At 40.2% G+C, this 22853-nt stretch overlaps 1 protein-coding gene across 1 annotated transcript in view; it reads left to right on the top strand.

Moving 5' to 3' along the window:
* Positions 1 to 213: 213 nt before the first annotated feature.
* Positions 214 to 22853, top strand: part of LOC121873428 (nephrin-like) — a 297799-nt gene continuing 275159 nt past the window's right edge. The window contains exon 1 of the mRNA XM_042377008.1: positions 214 to 482. The gene's annotated coding sequence lies outside the window, so the exon portion shown is untranslated. The remainder of the gene's footprint in view (positions 483 to 22853) is intronic.

Genomic DNA, 22853 nt, shown 5'->3' on the forward strand with positions numbered 1-22853 from the left:
GGTTAGGGGAGGGGAGGTTAGGTTAAATGAGATGATGAAATATCGGGGAAGAAATGCGCAATCAATACGTCGTGGAGTGTAGCATCTGTTCCAGCAATACACAGAAGACATTCAAGCCCGAAACTGTAGAGGTGGGTCGAAGTGTGAGTTACGCTCGGTAGGGGGCCCCGGTCAGGCTGGGGAGAGCGGCAGCAGTCAGTTGTGTGTCGGTCGTGTGCGGGTGCGTGCGCTCTCCCTCCGTCCGCGCCACAGCTTCTCTCGGAAAACTTTTACTGAACCTATTTCCTCGAGGTATGGTGAGACTCAGGTGTTCATAAGTGAGATCTCTTTATGCCATCACTCCCTCGGTCGTATATAAGTGTATGTTTCTTGTACTGATGATAAAACTAACGTACTGTACTTTGTAAGTACTGCACTTATCTCAAGCAGTGGGTAAGACTGTTCAAAGTTAATTAAAGATCTCGTTCGTTTAGGAATATATGGTAAGTACAGCTCTCTCTCGTTATTCCTATATGTATGTATCTAATGTTTACCTAGTGTATACATGTAGGTATATGTGTGCGTCTCTGTCTGTTGTAATAATTCACACTTACACGAAGACAATTTGTAATTAATATCAAACATGATCTTCGCATGAGTTAATTTCTTATATATTTAATACTAATGACTATGTTTATATATATATATATATATATATATATATATATATATATATATATATATATATATATATATATATATATATATATATATATTGCACGCACTAAATGTGATTAAATACTCATTAGTGTAAACTTTTATGTAATTATCTTTTTGGGAGGGACAGTACTAACTGGCCATAAACGGTCATGCACATATCAAAAACTTGTATATAAAAATAACTTCAAACCTAACCTAACCTAACCTAACCTTAACAAACCCCCGCTTTAGGTACACTTTGACTGTCTTTTGTTGGTCAACAATATGTATGATGAAAGGGAACAAATTTCATCAAATAAATTATTAGTTTCAGTTATTGTAATAGATTGACAGCGTTTACCCTATTGAGGCAAAGTTAGTGTCTTTCCAGAGCTTAATCACCGATTATCCTTATTTAGTGTGACCTAATAATAATAATAATAACAACAATAATAATAATAATAATAATAAAAATAATAATAATTAACGGGTTATTGAAAAAAGTTCTGCAGCCCGAAGGTTGAAAATGTACATTGGACATAAATGACTTATTACATACATTGGTGGTTTAACAAAAGCCTTTATTAGAGAAAGGTAAAGGAACATACAGTGAACATACAGATGTATGTATGTATGTATGTATGTATGTATGTATGTATGTATGTGTATGTATGTAATAAGAAAACTAGGTAGTATGTCATGTATAGAAAGGAGTATGGGGCCCCGTGAGGCAGGAGGCCCTAAAGAGCGTATTATGGAGTTATCAAATACGTGAGTTGTAAATTAAAGTAAATTATGGTGTGAGCAGTTTGAGGCGAGCACCCCGTGACGACATATTGATCCTGCCTTGAGAGTTGGCCCACCTCCCCTTCCTCCTCCTATTATGGTGGGCTAGGCGTTACAGACCCCCCCACTACCTCCTCTTCCCTAACCCTCCCCCCTCCCCCTATCTATTTTTGATATTTTATACGTCCATTTTCAAGATATTTTTTTATGCTTGAAATCTGTAACACATACACTCAGACACTTACACTCAGACACATACACTCAGACACATACACTCAGACACTTACACTCAGACACTTACACTCAGACACATACACTCAGACACATACACTCAGACACTTACACTCAGACACTTACACTCAGACACTTACATATACTGACATACTTACACACATATATACATACACTATCACACACACACACACACACACACACACATACACACACACACATACACACACACACACACACACACACACACTTACAATATATAAAGGTCTGTCGGTACACAAAGGGTCGGCATAATAATACATACAGAATAGGAATTTAGCGTGAATAGATATGCCAACTGCGGTATAATGGAAGAAAATTCCCTTTACCCAAAGTTTGTAGAAGCAGAAATACTGGAATTCTATATATGTAAATTTTATGTAGGTGGCGTTTGGGGGAAGATTCTCCCTGCGCCACGCTGCCCTGAATACATGAAACTCATATACGATAAAGACACACACACACACACACACACACACACACACACACACTTCTCGCGGGTGACGGAGGTGTTTCAAGATATGTGTTTTTCGTGGGCTGATCTTAGTTTATGGTTTGGGCAAGTTAATAGCCGCCAAATTATACCGAGTTATGGTCTATTATTACTGTTTATTAAGGGTAATTGTAACTCACCCAAGCAACCAAATAAATGTTTATCCTCTAAATATCTAATAATTGGATCAAAGTGGCATTAATGTTGCTGATTACTGGCCCAGTATTTAGGCTCATCATTATTAATGAGACCTTACGAAACAACGGAGTGTGCTGTGCTCTTATAACACAGCAGAGGTGCTATCATATAACACAGCAATGTGTGCTGTGCTCTTATAACACAGCAGAGGTGCTATCATATAACACAGCAATGTGTGCTGTGCTCTTATAACACAGCAGAGGTGCTATCATATAACACAGCAATGTGTGCTGTGCTCTTATAATATGGCAGAGATGCTGTGCTCTTATAATATGACAGGTGCTGTGATTTAATGCCGTAAGCTCAGGACGCTTTAGTATGTGCTGTGATCTTAAGCTACATCACAATGTGCTGTGATAAAATCTTTAATATATGCTGTGATAGTCTGGCGCGGTAGTGTGTATCTTATGTTCAGTAATGTGTGCTGTGATGTTAAGACACAGCAGTTTGTGATGTGATCTTTTCACAAAATGATGTGCCGTCATGCCATGATACTGTGGTGTGTTGTGTTATGTTGAGACACAACATTATCTTACGGCACTGTGGCATTTACTGTGATCTTAAGACACAGCATCATATACTGTGATCTTAAGACACAGCATCATATACTGTGATCTTAAGACACAACACTGAACCCTATTGATCCTATGACCCAGCAGTGTGTGGTGTGAGGTTATGGCAAATCAATGAGTGCTGCCGAGTTATGATAATAGAAGCAGTTAATTTATGACACAGCATATTATGCCTTAGACCAGACAACACAGCGACAGAGCAGGGTGAGGCACAGCAGGGTGAGGCACAGCAGGGTGAGGCACAGCAGGGTGAGGCACAGCAGGGTGAGGCACAGCAGGGTGAGGCACAGCAGGGTGAGGCACAGCAGGGTTGAGGCACAGCAGGGTGAGGCACAGCAGGGTGAGGCACAGCAGGGTGAGGCACAGCAGGGTGAGGCACAGCAGGGTGAGGCACAGCAGGGTGAGGCACAGCAGGGTTGAGGCACAACAGGGTTGAAGAACTGTAGCAGGGTTGAGGCACAGCAGGGTGGCAGAGCCACAGCAGGGTGGGGCACAGCAGGGGTTGAGGCACAGCAGAGGTGGAGAGCACAGCAGGGTTGAGGCACAGCAGGGTGAGGCACAGCAGGGTTGAGGCACAGCAGGGTGAGCCCACAGCATTACTAGTCAGGAACCACCCACCAGTGTCTCTGATTATTGTTATTCTTCTCACTGTGCCTGAAGCAGAGTACACTGTCTTGAGAGTGAAGGAGTGTAGTGTACTCGCTGACCGACACACACACACACACACATACATGCATCAAGTAATCAAATAGCGTGTGGTGAGGCGTGACAGTTATTGGGTCATTTGTCCTGTTCACAGTTCCTGGAAAATCTTCTGTTTGATCTTATCTTGATATATGTGATGTTATAAACCTTTTTGTCGTTGTTTGGAATTTGTTTTCTTGTGGTTTTTGTTTTTGTTTGTGGATGGTGAATTAGTTGATTAAATACAGGTTGTTCTTGTTTTTTCCTTTTTTCGTTATTTCTTGTTTTTTCCTTTTTTCGTTATTTCTTGTTTTTTGCTTTTTTCGTTATTTCTTGTTTTTTGCTTTTTTCGTTATTTCTTGTTTTTTCCTATTTTCGTTATTTCTTGTTTTTTTCCTTTTTTCGTTATTTCTTGTTTTTTCCTTTTTTCGTTATTATTGTTTTTTGCTCATGTTATTTTTTCTCTTATGTTCATTTTTTTCTTATTTTCTGCCTTTTGTTCTTTTTGTTATTTTCTTGTTCAAACTAAAAAAAATAACTATTGTTCTTGGTCATTTTATTAACTATTTATACAAGTGTGTGTGTGTGTGTGTGTGTGTGTGTGTGTGTGTGTGCTTTAGTCTTTGAGATCAGTATCGTATTAACCCAGACATACATACAGACATGCGATTCACATTTTCCTCTCTACTTTAAGCCTCCAGAGTGTTACATGCATTTGTCTTGCTTTACCGAGTGAGTGAGTGAGTGAGTGAGTGAGTGAGTGAGTGAGTGAGTGAGTGAGTGAGTGAGTGAGTGGAGTGAGTGAGTGAGTGAGTGAAGGTCTTGTCAAGTTCCCCTCACTGACCTTTAACAATGAACCTTTTACGTCAATTCAATTTGTCACGAGAAATCAAATACTTTTTTCACTTGGGGGATAATTCTTGATTTTTTTGTGAATGACATTTTATTTATTTATGTATGTATTTGTTTATTTATTGTGGTGGTAGATGATCTTATGAAATACTACTGAGGTTACATACATACATACATACATACATACATACATACATGCATATTGATTCAACATTAAATCAGTATACGCCCTTTATCACACCTGCAATCACCATGACTTGGTTGCCCAGGTGTACCAGTAGGCTGACCTCAGGTAACACCCACACTAAAGGTACATAATGGGGAGAGGTAGTGAGTGTAGGTGTAACATAGGTGTAACATTACTCATTAACCTTCATTAACCTTGACCTGACCTTACCTGACCGGATATATAACGATTAAACATACGGTGTCGATGTTCATGTCCCGATGTGTTATTTGTCAACTTGGGCGTGATGTCTGTCTGTCTGTCTGTCTGTCTGTCTGTCTGTCTGTCTGTCTGTCTGTGTGTCTGTCTCTGTCTGTCTGTCTGTCTGTCTGTCTTCGTCTCTGTACATTGTTGATTTAAGAATGATTTGTAGACGATGGGCTTGATGATGATGATGATAATGATGATGATGATGATGATGATGAAAATGATGATGATGATGATGTTTATTCCTCCATCTTATAGTGTTGTTTTGACGTGTACCCAAGGCTAGAGTGGGAGCTGACGACACTCTACGCAACACACACACACACACACACACACACACACACACACACACACACACACAAGACGAGGCACATAGAATGAAACAAAACACATGCTGTTCTATTTTTATATTAATTTAAACACGTCCTCAAAGGGTTAAACCATCGTCCTCAAAGGGTTAAACCATCGTCCTCAAAGGGTTAAATCATCGTCCTCAAAGAGTTAAACCAGCGTCCTCAAAGAGTTAAACCATCGTCCGCAAAGGGTTAAACCATCGTCCTCAAGGGGTTAAATCATCGTCCTCAAAGGGTTAAACCATCGTCCTCAAAGGGTTAAATCATCGTCCTCAAAGGGTTAAACCATCGTCCTCAAAGGGTTAAACCATCGTCCTCAAAGAGTTAAACCATCGTCCTCAAAGAGTTAAACCATCATTCTCAATTATAATGATTTGTGGAATGTTTGTATGACGAGCCCCTGTAAACGCACAAGTGAAGGAGACTGTACATGTGTTTGTCACCTGTTAGTCACCTGTTAACTACCTGTTAATCACCTGTTAGTTTAGTGACCTGTTAATCACCTGTTCGTCACCTGTTAACCACCTGTTTATCACCTGTTAGTCACCTGTTAATTACCTGTTAATCACCTGTTAGTCACCTGTTTGTCACCTGTTTAACGGAACTACACTACCCTCCTCAGACAGTGAATATTTTAAAGGTGTATTATTCAAAATTTATAAAATATCTACATAGAAAAAAATACTTACCACTTTTATTTGTATTTTTTTGTAATTTGCTTCAATAGTTAATTACATTGCATCAGATACATAACCTATTTCTCACTAAATTTTATAATAATTCTTAGTCATTTCATCATTTCACGTTTAATACAATTCTGGTAATTTTTTATTTAATTTTTTTAATTGTCTGAAATGAATAATTATATCATGTTATGTATAGTATTTCTCAGCTCAAAGTATTTCTCAGCTCAAAGTATTTCTCGGTTCAAAGTATTTCTCCGCTCAAAAGTATTTCTCAGCTCAAAGTATTTCTCAGCTAAACGTATTTCTCAGCTCAAAGTATTTCTCAGCTAAAAGTATTTCTCAGCTAAAAGTATTTCTCAGCTCAAAGTATTTCTCAGCTAAAAGTATTTCTCAGCTCAAAGTATTTCGCTCAGTGTAAACAACAAACACCAATATAATTCTTACGACCTGGAAATAATTTCATCATGTGACTTATTGCATCGCTTGGCTGGAAATATTTCCCTCAGTGTAAACAACTTGGGGCAATCCATTTCTTTCGTCCCTGGTCACGGGCAATACTTGTGGGTCAGGGCAATGAAGGAGACCGCTTGCCCTTCCGCCCTGCCCTCTCTACCTGGGGGCAATATAGATGTAATGCCAGTGCCATGAAATTGTTTTTCGTCCAGTGCTGAGTCGGGGATGCCTGTGGCCACGTCAGGAGGAGAAGGAGGAGGAGGAAGAGAGAAAAATAAAAATATTGAGGATCTTATTTTTCTGCCTGCCACTGTGTTATATGATATAGGCAAACCGTCAATATAAAAATACGCTCTAGTTCATCGTCAGTGTAAACCCGTATACTGCAGTGTAAACCCGTGAACTGCTACGTCAGTGTAAACTCACCTCTCTACTAAGTTGGGACCACCACTGTCTACTAGTACCGACTTTGTAAACCAGTGGAGGTTATGCGGGGTGTAGGTGACTGCCCCTCCCCCTCCCCCCACCCCTGTGTCTGACTATTCCCCAACAAGTGTCGCTGGACAACTGACACTGTACGATAGCATCTGACATTTTGTATGACATCTGGAACTGAGTACGATAACATTTGACACTTTGTACGACATCTGGAACTGAGTACGACAACATTTGACACTACGTACGACATCTGGAACTGAGTACGACAACATTTGACACTACGTACGACATCTAGCACCGCGTACGATAAACACTTGCCTAATGTTTACTTGCCTTCCTCAGTCTCACTCACTCATAAGCTGTGTTGATACTACGCCCCTTCTTACACTAAATTTTACCCTCAAATTATAAGCAAAACCTTCTGGTCACAAAATATATCAAGGTAGTAATACGTAAAGATATTTTTTTTAAATTTCTTTCAGGTTTTATCGGCGAAATATAAGCCCTGAGTTTGTGTTAACTTAATATAACAAAGTATTTCAGCGCTTTTTTGTTATTACTATTATTTATCGATAAAATAGATCTCCAAACTTAATTATCCAATGAAATAGCCAAAATAGCAAAGTGGTAGTATATTTTCACCTTTTGGTTTATCATCAAAATATAGCCCTTAAGTTTATGGCTACTTTGAAATATTTCTAATAACACGACAGTAGTATATAATATCCAGAAAGTTTTAAGTTAGGTTAGGTTAGGCTAGGTTAAAAATCTTGTTGTATTTCTTGAGTTTAATATGTTAAGTCCTGCACAAAATAGCCCAGACACAGCATTTAGAGTGAGTAGTTCAAATATAGCCAACAGTGGGCAATAATGCAACTCTCCAAATATAGCCAACAGTGGGTATTAATGCTACCCTCCAAATATAGCCAACATGTGGTATTTTGGCTATATCCTCCAAATATAGCCAACTGTGTAATGTTAGTGATGCGACCTCTTGAAAAATTGAACGAATGAACTTATACACTTCGTTAGAATCCCAGCCTCTGCATTCTCTCTAGTTCAATTACCGTTATTAAAAACAACAACAAAATCTCACACACGTTATTCTCACAGGTAAACGAGTTCTAACTCTTTGCACATATCCAACATGCCAAATAAAAGCTTCAGATCCGGGTAAACAAAATATATCACTAACATTCAAAGCTGAGGATTAAAAGAACACAGACAGACAGACAGACAGACAGACAGACAGGCAGACAGGCAGAAAAAACGCAAGCTTATCCAGATTATTTTTATTTACTCTGACCTAAGAGGAAAGAATTACAAAATGACTGAAAATAATAATAATAATAATAAAGTCTTGGTTACCTGGTTGTGTTGTGTTTGCTGGCTCAGGTGAGTTCTTACACACCTGCACTGTTGATTAGATTGGCTGTACACTATAGGTTTTCTCTCTCAAAGGGATATGACGCATAACACAATCATACATAGTCACACACACACACACACACACACACACACACACACACACACTCATACACAGATACACACAATCATACTCACACACATACAATCATACACACACAATATACAAAGTCAAACGTGATCATACCTGGCTATTAGTCTTCACAGGTGTTAATTGGTGCCGCTCTCTCTCGTTACACCTGTTTCAATTAGTGGCTGGTTTTTTTGTCGAGAATGGAGAGAGAGAGAGAGAGAGAGAGAGAGAGAGAGAGAGTGTAGGTGTATCTATGTCGCAACACTGTACTGTGTGGTTAAGTGATGGGCACACACACACATACACACACACACACACACACACACGAGTCTCACGGTGTACATGCTGGCTTAAGTATTGCTAGATGGTCTTTAAGTTCCTATGACTGTCTCCTGATTATTAATATACCCCTAATAACACAATCAATCTCAAGGAGCTCAACAGTTCAGTAATATAAGCTTTAAAGACTAATTATGTTATCAGAGTAAGATAATAATTATAGCCTTAATGATAGGTAATTATATTTAGCCTTTATCACAGACTAATTATAACACACGGTTTCAGATCATTAACTCTGATTCATCTTTGTTAATTATCAGGGGAGAATTATATTTATCTATCAGATGTTATATTTAATCTTCTCGTGGGTTTATTTCTTTTGTCAAGGTCAGGAAGAAATTACCTTTAGAATTAATTGATGGTTTATTTATTCTTAAAAAAAAATATATATATATCCACATGTTTTTCATCCCGCTAAGATAGATATGTGTGTGTGTGTGTGTGTGTGTATGTGTGTATGTGTGTGTGTGTGTGTGTGTGTGTGTGTGTGTGTGTGTGTTCACTCTTTGACCTGATTACTCTCTATTTCTGAGTCTAGTGTTGATAATGGTGACACTTGCACACAGGTTAGGAATAACACCAACAACAACACCACCAACAACAACAACAACACCAACAACAACAACAACAACAACACCACCACCACCAACAACAACAACACCACCACAGGTAAACAAGACAGAATTAACATAATTACCACCAACAACAACAACAACAGTCAACAATATATACATGACAAATTTAGTTCTACCACAAACAACAATATTAATATCATGTACTGTACAACAACAACAAAGGCAGCAATTAAAACAACAACTACTATTTACTACCACTACTGTTAATAACGGTTGACCCTTGGATAACGACGATAACTTATCCATAATTTCACCCTGGGCGGGGAATCAAACCCGGGTCCACTAGCTTGCGAGGCGAGCATGATGACCATTACACCACAGGTTAACGCTACTACCATTATTAACCGTAACAAAAGAACAACCAAGTAACAAAAAAAAAGTAACACCAACACTTGTATCATTCATCATAACTAACAAGATCATTAACACGCTGTATAAGAGAACAACAACAACAGTACAAGTGATATTAACAAACAAAAACATAACCTAACATTACCATGGCTGTTATGTAATGATTATATTGCAGGTGTCATGGGGGGGGGGGGTGAAAACAATGTGCCTGTGTATGTGTAGCAATGGGCATTTATTAACAGTATATGTTTCCCAATGATAATTTTAGTTCGACAGTAATTGACATTTTCAATATGTTGTACGTTATTGTGTGTGTGTGTGTGTGTGTGTGTGTGTGTGTGTTAGTACCATTTGTTTTTTTCCCTTACAAGATAGTTTGACAAGCATGAGAGACGAACAGACAGACAGATAAACAGACAGACAGATAAACAGATAGACAGAAATCACCCCGAACATAACACCAATTAATATATAACCCAAAATCACATTATCGTTCACTAATACGACACAATTTTTAACTTTATATGTCTTATTACTAGGATGATAATGGTCGTTAACGGTCGTAGAATGGTCGTAGGAGGGTCGTAGGATGGTCGTAGGAGGGTCGTAGGATGGTCGTAGGAGGGTCGTAGGAGGGTCGCATCTCAGTAATTACTAGACACGACTACGGGAAGAAGCACTCATTAGCGAGGGTCTTCCATGATGCACTTTCTGTCTAAATTTGAAGTCAATAGGTTGAGTTTGTGGAAAGTTATTCAGGGTGAGGTTAAATGGGTTACAGACAGTCAGACAGACAGACAGACAGACAGGTTATTATGGAAACAGTTAGTAGTTATCACCAGTTAACAGTCATTACCACCACCACCACCACCACCACCAGTCACTATCACCACCATTCACCACCACTATCAGCACGTCCCTTACTATCAACCATCACCACTCACCACTACCACTCACCACCACTATCACCACCACTATCACCACAACTATCACCACTACTATCACCACCACTATCACCACCACTATCACCACCACTATCACCACCACTATCACTACTACCACCCATCATAAACAAGGTCACCATGAGCGTAATGAGCAAATAAGTTTTACTGAGCTAATTACTCAGGTGTTGATAAAGTGAGGAGACATAAATTAGCTCCCAGGAGGTCGACAATAACATTCATTCATTCAGTTTTTAATTTTGTCTCAGTGTTTGGTAGGAGGTAACTTTAATCTTGACACACACACACACACACAGACACACACACACACACACACACACTTAATAGAATGACCTTACGGGATATTATTTTCAGACTAACACGAGACATTTAATAAAAAAACAAATCTCTGTGACGTTACTAATAAGGAACATTTTAATTACCCTTACATTATAATACGAAACATTATTTAACTATAATGAATTTATTACAGTACATTATGTTTATTTCCCATTAATCTACGTTTATTCCCATTAAATTACGTTTATTCTTTTAAGTAATACACTGAGTTTTAATTAAAGTCCAGGTTTATTTCACCACACCTGCAGCAGTTTTAACTCACCTGGTGTTCTATAATAATGTCTTACCTCCCTCTTTCAGGTTTAATTAGTCTTGTGTCCTATAAGACTTTCCCCCAGAATATTGTGTTGTGTTTATAAGCCTCTATTGTTCACAAGGAGCATTAGGGGGTAGAGAGGGGAGGAGGTGGAGGAGATGAGGAAGTAGGGGTAAGGGGTGGAGGAATAGGGGGAGGAGACCGTCTTAAATACGTCTTATAAAGGAAGGACTACACCTGACATACCTGTATTAATTAAAGGTGTAATATTGTTAATTAAGACGAGTTATTAAAATAATATATGTTTGTTTTGGTGTTAATCTTCCTCTCTCTCTCTTGGTCTCACCAGTGTGGGTGTGTACTGACTAGCGTGTATAATTGATGAAGGAGAGAGGGGAGGGGAGAGGGGAAAGAGGGAGGGAGAGGGAGAGGGGGCGGTGATAGCTAAGGTGTAATATTTAAGCTTAGGTGGGTGTCTGGTGGGGGTGTTGGTGGTGGTGGTGGTGAGTGGTTAATAGGGGTGAGAGAGAGAGAGAGAGAGAGAGAGATTGATTCACATACCCGACATAGAAAACAGTCTGAAAGGTGATTAATGAACACGACAGAAAAAAAAAATATCCGACTCAATGAGAAACGACTTAATAAAATGTACTCTGATTAAATATACTCTGATAAAATGTACTCAAATAAAAACCCAAACTAAACCAAGTACTCAGATATTGAAGTACAGTCTAACAAAATACACCACAGAGTCCAACACAGACAGACATACAGGGAAAGTCTTTATTAGAGTCAGATGATTTGGACAGGTCAGGGGGAAGAGGAAAAAGAAAAATCTTACATCACTAGAATAGAAACGTAATGGTGTAAGAAGAGGCGAAGAAATAGAAGAAACTAGTCAATTCTAGTCGGAGCTATTAAAAAAACAGTCCCATTCTGAGTGGAGGTATAAGAAAGTCCAACAAATATTCCACTCGGAGTTATAAAGTCCATTCCACTCGGAGTTATAAAGTCCATCCCACTCGGAGTTATATAAAGTTCATTCCACTCGGAGTTATAAAGTCCATTCCACTCGGAGTTATAAAGTCCACTCGGAGTTATAAAGTCCATTCCACTCCCGGAGTTATAAAGTCCATCCATCACTCGGAATTATAAAGTCCATCCCACTCGGAGTTATAAAGTCCATTCCACTCGGAGTTATAAAGTCCATTCCACTCGGAGCTATAAAGTCCATTCCACTCGGAGTTATAAAGTCCATCCCACTCGGAATTATAAAGTCCATCCCACTCGGAGTTATAAAGTCCATTCCACTCGGAGCTATATAAAGTCATCCCACTCGGAGCTATAAAAAAGTCCATCAGACATACATGCACACAGTCCCTGGGAGATAGAATATTTGATAACTCGAGGAAGAGAAAGACGTAGGAAGAAAAGGATGAGATGAGGTTATTGAGAGAAGCTTGAGTGACGTGTTGACATTTTTACTCCAATCACCAAGGTGGAACAGGAGGTGATTGGTGGAACAGGATGTGATTGGTGGAACAGGAGGTGATTAGTGGGAGAGAATGCGAATGGGGAACAAACAAACAAAAACAGACGTAGGTAAACAGACAGACAGATAGACAGACAGACAGACAGACAGACAGACAGACAAACAGACAGACAGACAGACAGACAGACAGACAGACAGACAGACAGACAGGATTAACTAAACTCTTATCTTTACACAGTGGCAATTCTCATCTTCCTTCCTAGACACACACACACACACAAACACACACACACACACACACACACACACACACACACACACTACCTTTTAAATGGAGTCTGTAATACAAATATCGTTCATAAATTAGCTCCTCTGTTTTAGTCCTTCAATATATGCATGGGAGACTCTCTTGCCTGTTGGCTTGAGATGCTTCCCTATGAGTGTGGGGGGGAAGGAGGGGGAGGGGGGAAGGAGGGGGAGATTAGGGAACAAGAGGCAGGTTAAGACCACTGTAAACAACATAGGAAAATCGGGCCAGATCTTTCGTGTTTTCCCCTTCCTCCTCCTCCTCCTACACCTCTTCCTCTTCCTCCTCCTCCTACACCTCTTCCCCTTCCTCCTCCTCCTACACCTCTTCCTCTTCCTCCCCCTCCTCTTCTTCCTCCCCCTCCTCTTCTTCCTTCATCTCCTCTTCCTCCTTCACGCTCTCTTGAAGCCGGCATTTTCCCCGCTGTTATATTTCGCTCGTCTTGTCAAACAGATTATACTCGTTTTAAAGTTGTCTTGTCAGTACATACTCGCTACTTCTACATGCGATAATATCACTAGTATACGCACATGTACCCACACACATACACACGCACATACATACACACATATATGCATAATTTTTATATCCACATACACACACACGTAAACAGACAGACACAGACACACACATACACGCACACACACATACATACTGATACTGAAGCACATACTCACATAAACAGACAGACAGACACGTATGTATTAACTCTCTCATGCACACATATATACACATCAAAAGATAAACACACACACACCCACCCATACAAACACACACATACATAAACACACACCAAGGTAAATAAACACACATACACACATACACACACACACACACACACACACATACAAATATATGTTTAATATTTGTTTTGTTCGTTTACCAAAAAATGTGATATATTACTTTTTAAAATACCTCAATGGATGGCGTTCAGTATCAATCTAGTTTGGTTAGGTTAGGTTAGGTTAGGTTAGGTTAGGTTAGGTTATAGTCTAGGTATTGCGCTAAATTAATAATAGGTTGTAAATGAGATAATAATCCTTGCCAAGAGAAAATAAATAAACGAGAAGATAACGCAACCCAACCTAACCTAACCCAACCTAACCTAACCTAACCAAACCCAACCAAACCTAAGCCAACCCAAGCCAACCCATCCCAACCGAAGCCAACCCAACCCAACCCAACCCAACCGAACCCAACCCAACCCAACCCAACCGAACCAACCCAACCCAACCCAACCCAACCCAACCCAAACCCAACCCAACCCAACCAACCCAACCCAACCAACCCAACCCAACCCAACTCAACTCTAAGCTAACTCCAACCTATCCTGGGTCCTGGTTCAACCAACCCAACCCTATAACCCAACCCAACCCAGATGCCAGAACTCCACCTGGCCCAGGTAAACTTAATTCCATAGATGGGGCAAAGTTCACTCTGAATGGGGAAGTGTTTGTCAATAGTTCTTCAAAAATTTTCTTTCAAGGGGAAGGCAGATGATGGACACCCAGGGAGAGAGGGGAAGGAGGGGAGGGGGAGGAGGGGGAGGGGGATGGGAGGGTAGGGAGGAGTGGAGGGTAGGAGGAGGAGGGGGAAGAGGAGGAGAGGAAGAGGGAGAGGAGGACATGATAAAGAGAATGAGGGGAAATGAGGTATAAAAAGAGAATGACAAGAGTGATGATGATGAGGAAGAGAATGAGGGGAGGAGAAGGAGGCAGAGGAGGAGTGCAAAGAAGGAGGAGGAAGACGAGTAAAGAATTAGTAGAAGGAGAAGAAGTAAAAGGGAAGAGGAGAAGAAGGAAGAAGATGTAAGAGGAAGAGAGGAGGAGTTGAAGAAAACGCGGGACAGGTGTGGCTTTTACTGGGGGGTAAGGAAGAGAGAGAGAGAGAGAGAGAGAGAGAGAGAGAGAGAGAGAGAGAGAGAGAGAGAGAGAGAGAGAGAGAGAGAGAGAGAGCAAAAAACAAAAAACAAAAAACAAAAAAACAAGACTACGTGTGGCCTCATTTGGAGGTTGAGTGGAGGTAGAGGATCATGCTGCACCTCTCCCGTGACATACCATCAAAAGAGGCCATCCCCTGGAGAGACAAGTAAAAGGTTTAGTGCAGCAGGTCTGGAGGTCGCGAGGCCACCAACACTTTTATGGCGAAGGTGCGGGAAGGAGCGGTGTGACGTGGTGTCAGGGAGGTGTGGGAAGGAGCGGTGTGAGGTGGTGTCAGGGAGGTGTAGGGAAGGAGCGGTGTGGAGGTGGTGTCAGGGAGGTGTAGGAAGGAGCGGTGGTGGAGGTGGTGTCAGGGGAGGTGCGGGGAAGGAGCGGTGTGAGGTGGTGTCAGGGAGGTGTGGGAAGGAGCGGTGTGAGGTGGTGTCAGGGAGGTGTGGGAAGGAGCGGTGTGAGGTGGTGTCAGGGAGGTGTGGGAAGGAGCGGTGTGAGGTGGTGTCAGGGAGGTGTGGGAAGTAACAACCTTAGCGTGTATGAGATGGTGTCAGGCAGCAGAGATGGGCCCTGTACATGGGGTAATGTGTCTTGTGTGTGGTGGTGTTGAAGAACGTGCCACTGGTTCAGGTCAGAGGAAGATGAAGAAGAAGAAGAAGAAGAAGAAGAAGAAGATGAAGAAGAAGAAGAAGAAGAAGAAGAAGAAGAAGAAGACTCACACCAACCATCAACAAATAGTAATACAATATATGGGAATAAAGACGGAGGATTTTCACTCATTCTGCCGTCTTGTGGTGATGAAGAGAGAGAGAGAGAGAGAGAGAGAGAGAGAGAGAGAGAGAGAGAGAGAGAGAGAGAGAGAGTGTACATGGGACTTGTCTGAGGTCTCCTGATATGGTAGGGAATGACATGGGGTAGGAAGACGAAGAAGGAGGGAAGAAAATGGGGGAGGAGGAGGAGATGATGATGATGAGGGGTAGAGATGAGAGGGGAGAGAGGGAGACAATGGAGAAGAGGAGTGGGTGGAGGGGGAGGCAGTAATAAAGGTGGTGGTGGTGGTGGTTGAGCTGCCCAAAGCCTCTTAAAGTACACCTGTTCCGTATGTTGTTGTTGTTGTGGTGGTGGTGGTGGTGGTAATAGTGGTAGTGGTAATAGTGGTAGTGGTAATAGTGGTAGTGGTAATAGTGGTAGTGGCTCTGACATACATAACCTAAACCACTCTGATCTTATCCCATAAATCTATCTCTCGACTAATGACCAGAAAGATTTACCTATTAGTAGCTTCTCAGTGAGGCAATATTTTATATACTTTAGAGAGAGAGAGAGAGAGAGAGAGAGAGAGAGCGAGAGTTATTTTCGTAGGTGGGCGGGGTGGGGGGGGGTGGGGTCTTTGTTGACAGTGTGTTTACCGTGGTCCCAAGCAGTAATATATGCGTTGTAAGTTTATCTGTTTTGTTGATGTTTCCGAGTGTGTGTTTGAGGCGTGTTTAACTTCAGTTGCCTTTTGACAGTAAAGGTTAAACCAGGGAAGGGACACTAAGTTTGTTTAGTAAGAACAGAAGTGGAAGGTAAACTGTTCCATACTAAATTAAATTGTTCAGGAAATTCTACGTAACGTTACTCAGATAAATGGTACGTTCCTTAATTGGCTTACTGTTCACTTACCTTTAATTAGGTTTTACTCAGGTGTATGATACCTGTTGCTTTAAGAAATAATATTACGTATAGTGTCAATTAAAGTCAAGTATATCTGAACACATTATAATCTTCCCCCCTAACTCTCCCTCCTCTCCTCCTGCTGGTGTACTCTCCTCCCTCAAGCTCCCCAGGACTTGAAGGAAGCTTATCCCTTATCCTCACAAAACGTTGCATCTCAGCTTCTTAAACTCTCTTAACTTTTCTTATGCCTCTGATACTCTGTTCCCTCAGCTTGGGGGAATTACACCAATGTCCGCCGCTGCCGCCACGTTCACCTGGAGGAATTTGAGTCTATCCTCGATTATATTCTCTCAAAGTTATGGAGACAAAATGTAAAAGTATTTCCCTCATCATCAACCAGTCTCTCTCTCTCTCTCTCTCTCTCTCTCTCTCTCTCTCTCTCTCTCTCTCTCTCTCTCATCCTTCATATCTTTACTAGCTACTTGTGTTTTTTTTTACTGCTATTAGGTTAGCTATTAATAACATCTAATAACGGACATCTCTCGCTATATAATCCGTTAAATAGAGGTTGTAAGGGGAGGGTACATCTTCACTACAACACCACAACTACTTTTAAACTATATATTTATAATGGACACAACTCTTAAACTAACCTAACCTAACCTAACCAAAATAAATAGTTAAGCAATTTATTTCTTCCGACTATCCACAACGTTGTCAGAAATTGGTCCAGTTTGTAATGGGAGCCAGACAGACATTCTTACAGTCCATCACCGCTATTTTCCTGTTGACATCAGCTGGGTGGCGGCGGGTAAATGGAAATCGGTGAGGCGGGCCATCTGGTGAATAAGAGAGAGAGAGAGAGAGAGAGACAGAGACATGACAACGGGTATTGGTCATGGAAAAAGCTGTCAATACACTGAGAGAACAATTTACCTCGTTCACTACTGAGGTTGCAAGCCTTTGTTACTCGGAGAATTTTGTCTGTTCAACTTGACACGCTAAAATTTTTGTGTTTTCTCCCGAAGGATTTTTTTCAGTAAAGCGATTTTTCTATTTTTTTTTTACATTAACCGTAACACAACCTCTACAACCTCTCTATAATCCGGGTTAGTTTAGGTTAGGTTAGATTAGGTTGTACTCTACCTGTGGAAAATAATATACAGGTAATGACAATGTTTCAATGATTAATTTAGACTACTGACTTAAATTAATGATCGTCTTTTGTGTTCCCTGCGGCCTCTAGGGGAAGCAATTATAACAGAAGTATTCAGTCTATTTCTCAAACAGACCGATATTGGTGTATTAGTCTTAACTACAGTTGGGAGGGGGGAACTACAGAAGCAGGAATGTTTATTGGTCTGTCGCTAGTTATTGGTGACAGCTATTTATTCCTTGATTTAATAGCAGTGAGATTAACATGTTAAGTTCAAGGTTAACATATGGATTTAAAACATCAAAGGAGAAATTGTTAAAAAAAAATATATATCGAATTAATTTTTTTTTTATTTGAAGTTTGTGTGAGGAAAATCTGTTTAAAAGTATATATGAGGGAAATCAATAAAGTGTTAAAGGGAAACATTCGAACCAATGAGAGTTTACCTTGATGTACACACACACACACACACACACACACACACACACACACACACACACACACATACACACACCCACACACACACACCCACACACACTCACACACACACACACCCCCCCACACACACACACACACACACACACACCTTCAATTACTACTAGAAGGTGTTAATATATATAACTAGAGACACATACCTTTTACCCTTCTCAAGTTTAATAAATTTATATCAGAGTAAAATTTGAAAGTATTGAAAACTATTATAATTTCACAACGTAATAATACCATATCTAGTGCGAGTCTCAGTCCCGTATGATGCAGTCACCACCACCACCACCACCACCACCACCTCACAACATAATGTATAAGACACAACAACAACAACAACAACAACAACAACAACACAACGAAAGTGAAACAACGTGATGGAGGAGACACCAAGAACTGGCAGGAAATACTGAGGCCATTAACGAAAGGAAAATATCACAGTGTATCTAGGAATAAACAAGAGAAATAAGAACACACGATAAAAGGGAAACAGGTAATAATACAGGTCCTTGTGTACGATGGAGAGAGAGGGAGGGAGGAGAGGGAGGGAGAGAGAGAGAGAGAGAGAGAGAGAGAGAGAGAGAGAGAGGTGGAGGAAGGGAGGGAAAGTGGGAGGGAGAGAGAGAAGTTTAACTAAGAAAAAGTCTCCCTTTATGTACCTGGAGTTTTGGCCGCCCGAGGGAGCGTAAGACTGCATGAAGAATTCCGTACTTTATTTTGCCTTGTGTACGAGGTGTATCAACACACCAAGAGCCAGTGAGCCAGTCAATAAGCCAGCCAGAGAGCCAGTCAGTAAGTCAGAGAGATAGTCAGTGAACCAATGAGCCAGCCAGCCAGTGAGCCAACCATGCAGTGAGCCAACCAACCAACCAACCAACCAACCAACCAACCAACCAAAACAACATACATCCTAGAGAAACACCAACCAGAAATTCTACCTGAGTCACCTTAATTGGTCCACCGGTAACCTCAGGTAACACTATACATGTATCGAGATTATCCATACAGTTAGTGATGGGAATAGGTTCATCAGGGTTTATTCAGGATATCTTAGACCCTTGGTAGGATATAATTGTTCACTTATCCATTATTTATCCACGCGACGACCCGGTGGATAACTATGACGTTTGTAGTTTGTTTAGTATTTTTTTGGTGGATAATTAATGAAGATATTTATTTCCTTTTCTATTGGTTGTTTGAATGTTGAAAGATTATTTGATTGGACGAGAGTGGGAATGTTGATTGGAGGTGAGAGGGAGGTGATGGGGAAGGAGAGTGGGGGAGTGAGAGGGAGAGAGGAAAGTGGGTGTGGAGGAGGAGGAGAGGATGAAAGGGTGAAGGGGAGGGAGAGGGAAAGGGTAAAGGAGCAAAAATAGGATAAGGGGGGGAAAGATGAGGGAGAAGAAGATGGTAAAGAGTGTGAGGGAAAGGAAGAAGGAGAATGAAGGAGACGAGGGGGGGAGGGGGAGGGAGAATAGGGGTGAGGGAGGAGGGAGAATAGGTGAGGGAGGAGGGAGAATAGGGTGAGGGAGGAGGAAGAATAGAGTGAGGGAGCGGATGGGCTAAGATCCGGACACGGGACACATTACAAACATCTCTCTGTTTATTTTCGTATAGCATGACACACAGAGAGAGAGAGAGAGAGAGAGAGAGAGAGAGAGAGAGAGAGAGAGAGAGAGAGAGAGACCTTATATATGTGAAGTAAAACGATTGACTAAATGTAAAACAAACAACAACAACAACAACAACAATAAGAACACTAATTTAAAGATCAACAAATAAGTTAAAATACACACACACACACACGCACACACACACGCACACACACGCACACACACACACACACACACACAACGAGTAAAGAGGTCCCTTAAAATGCCCCGAATAAACGAAAACATAAATATTTTGTTTACACGATAGAAGGGAGAGAAAGGGAGAGAAAGGGAGGGGTCAGGGGAGGGAGAGGCAAGAGTAATAGCGGTACCATTGAGTGATACATTCCACGGCACTTCATTATTATTACACTGTGTAAACATATTGCAACACGGATATACTGAACGCGAGATAATAACACAGGGTTGTTTTTACGAGTTGGTTCATATATACGGGTGATAAAATGCCACAGTTTAATTTATTATGATGGAACGTGAAATATAACGCGATGTAAGCTGACAGGTGTGTTTATATAGCCGCCCACACCTGGTATAAACTGACAGGTGTGTTAATATAGCCTCTCACACCTGGTAGAAACTGACAGGTGTGTTAATATAGCCTCCCACACCTGGTATAAACTGACAGGTGTGTTAATATAGCCTCTCACACCTGGTAGAAACTGACAGGTGTGTTAATATAGCCGCCCACACCTGGTATAAACTGACAGGTGTGTTTATATAGCCGCCCACACCTGGTATAAACTGACAGTGTATGTCTGTAATACCCGGAATTAGTATTTAGTTTCTGATGACGTGTATGAGACATGAACAAACACATTCCTGTATCAAACACGAATGGAACTTGTTTACTAGATCATTAATTAGGCCACTAGAGACCTTGGTGACCCCATTATCAAAGGTCAGAGGTCACTGATCTTATTTACACAGTGAGAGGTTCAACAGGTAAAATGCAGGTATTATTATGTAGTATTTCTGTATTTAATGATGTAACGTTAATATGCTGTATCCGTCATTAGAGTCTTGTTGAGATACATACTGTAATGACTATAAATTACAGGTGTATTTACGAGTTTGTGTTTATACTAAGTAACTCACCTGTACTGAGACTACCTGTATACCTGACACTGTGTTCTTAATTAAAATCACTACAAAATTACTAACTTCGTCGAGATTTAACTTAGAATACATTATAAAAAATCCCACAAAAACAAGAAAATAAAAACCACGAGATAATGTGTTTGGAAAAAAAAAACTAAAAATTAATTAACCCGAAAATAAAAACGATAATTTATAATGTTTGGAAAAAAAAAAAAAATAATTAATGTCTTGAAAACCAATAAAATATCATGTGTTAAAAGTTGATACAAAAATTAACTCGAAAAAATGAACTTTGAGGTAAAATAGAATACGTGTTATAACTATTAAATTCACTCGTCCGTTCTAGTGTCAGTCGTTCCCTGGTCCTGTTATCCTTAATTATGTTCATTAATATCTCTGTTATCATCCACTTGCCCCTAATTATACGTCCAAATTATCTAATCTATAATTCTGTATTTTCCTCTGTTGTTTTTAGATAGTATATTTTTTTCATTCCTTTTGCTATTATTATTATTTTTTTTTTTGCGTTTATCTGTACAATAAACACCTCCATTTAACGGGTATTCCGTTATATGGAGGTTTTATATCTAATAAACCTCGATATAATGGACTACGCTAAAGTAATCTTAAATCAATATTAATATTTTCTTTATCATTATATCTCTATGACTATTAAATGGTGTTTGTGATATTTGGTTTAATCTTGTCTTGGTTTAATTCCACCAATAGGTTTATAGGTATTTTCCCACAAGTGTTTAAGCTTTTGTCTCTCCATTTGGTTTGTAAATTCTCCTGCAAGCTGATCAAACCCCCACGAGCCTTTACATTTTTTAGTGAGCTCTCTGTTGCCGCTTCAGGTTTTCTTTTTTTCCAATATTTTTAGGTTTGGTTAGATTTGGTTAGGTTTGGTTAGGTTTGGTTAGGTTAGGTTAGGTTTGGTTTAGGTTTGGTTATGTTTGGTTATGTTTTTGTTTGGTTGGTTTTGGTTTGGTTTGGTTTGGTTTTGGTTTGGTTTAGGTTTGGTTTGGTAGGTTTGGTTAGGTTTTTGGTTTGGTTTGGTTTGGTTTGGTTGGTTTAGGTTTGGTTAGGTTTGGTTTGGTTTGGGGGTTTGGTTTGGTTTGGTTTGGTTTGGTTTAGGTTTGGTTTGGTTTGGTTAGGTTTGGTTTGGGTTTGGTTTGGTTTGGTTAGGTTTGGTTGGGTTTGGTTAGCTTTGGTTCGGTTTGATTCGGTTTGGTTAGGTTTGGTTTAGGTTAGGTTTGGTTTGGTTTGGTTTGGTTTAGGTTTGGTTATTTGGTTTGGTTTGGTTTGGTTTGGTTAGTTTGGTTAGCTTTGGTTCGGTTCGGTTTGGTTTTGGTTAGGTTTGGTTTGGTTTGGTTTGGTTTGGTTAGTTTGGTTAGCTTTGGTTCGGTTTGATTCGGTTTGGTTAGGTTTGGTTTAGGTTTGGTTTGGTTTGGTTTGGTTTGGTTTGGTTTGGTTTGGTTTGGTTTGGTTTGGTTTGGTTTGGTTTGGTTAGGTTTGGTTAGGTTTGGTTTGGTTTGGTTTGGTTAGGTTTGGTTTGGTTAGGTTTGGTTAGGTTTGGTTTAGGTTTGGTTTGGTTAGGTTTGGTTTAGGTTTGGTTTGGTTTGGTTTGGTTAGGTTTGGTTAGTTTAGTTTAGGTTAATTTTTTATGTTATTTTCGTTTTTTGTCTTTATTATTTATCTACGTATTATTAAACATCTTTGGGGGAAATATCGTTTAAAAGGAATTTCATCTGTATATCGTGAAACCTCTTTTT

This window comes from Homarus americanus, unplaced genomic scaffold (genome assembly GCF_018991925.1).
Source record: "Homarus americanus isolate GMGI-L3 unplaced genomic scaffold, GMGI_Hamer_2.0 scaffold34739, whole genome shotgun sequence".
NCBI classification, from domain to species: Eukaryota; Metazoa; Arthropoda; class Malacostraca; order Decapoda; family Nephropidae; genus Homarus; species Homarus americanus.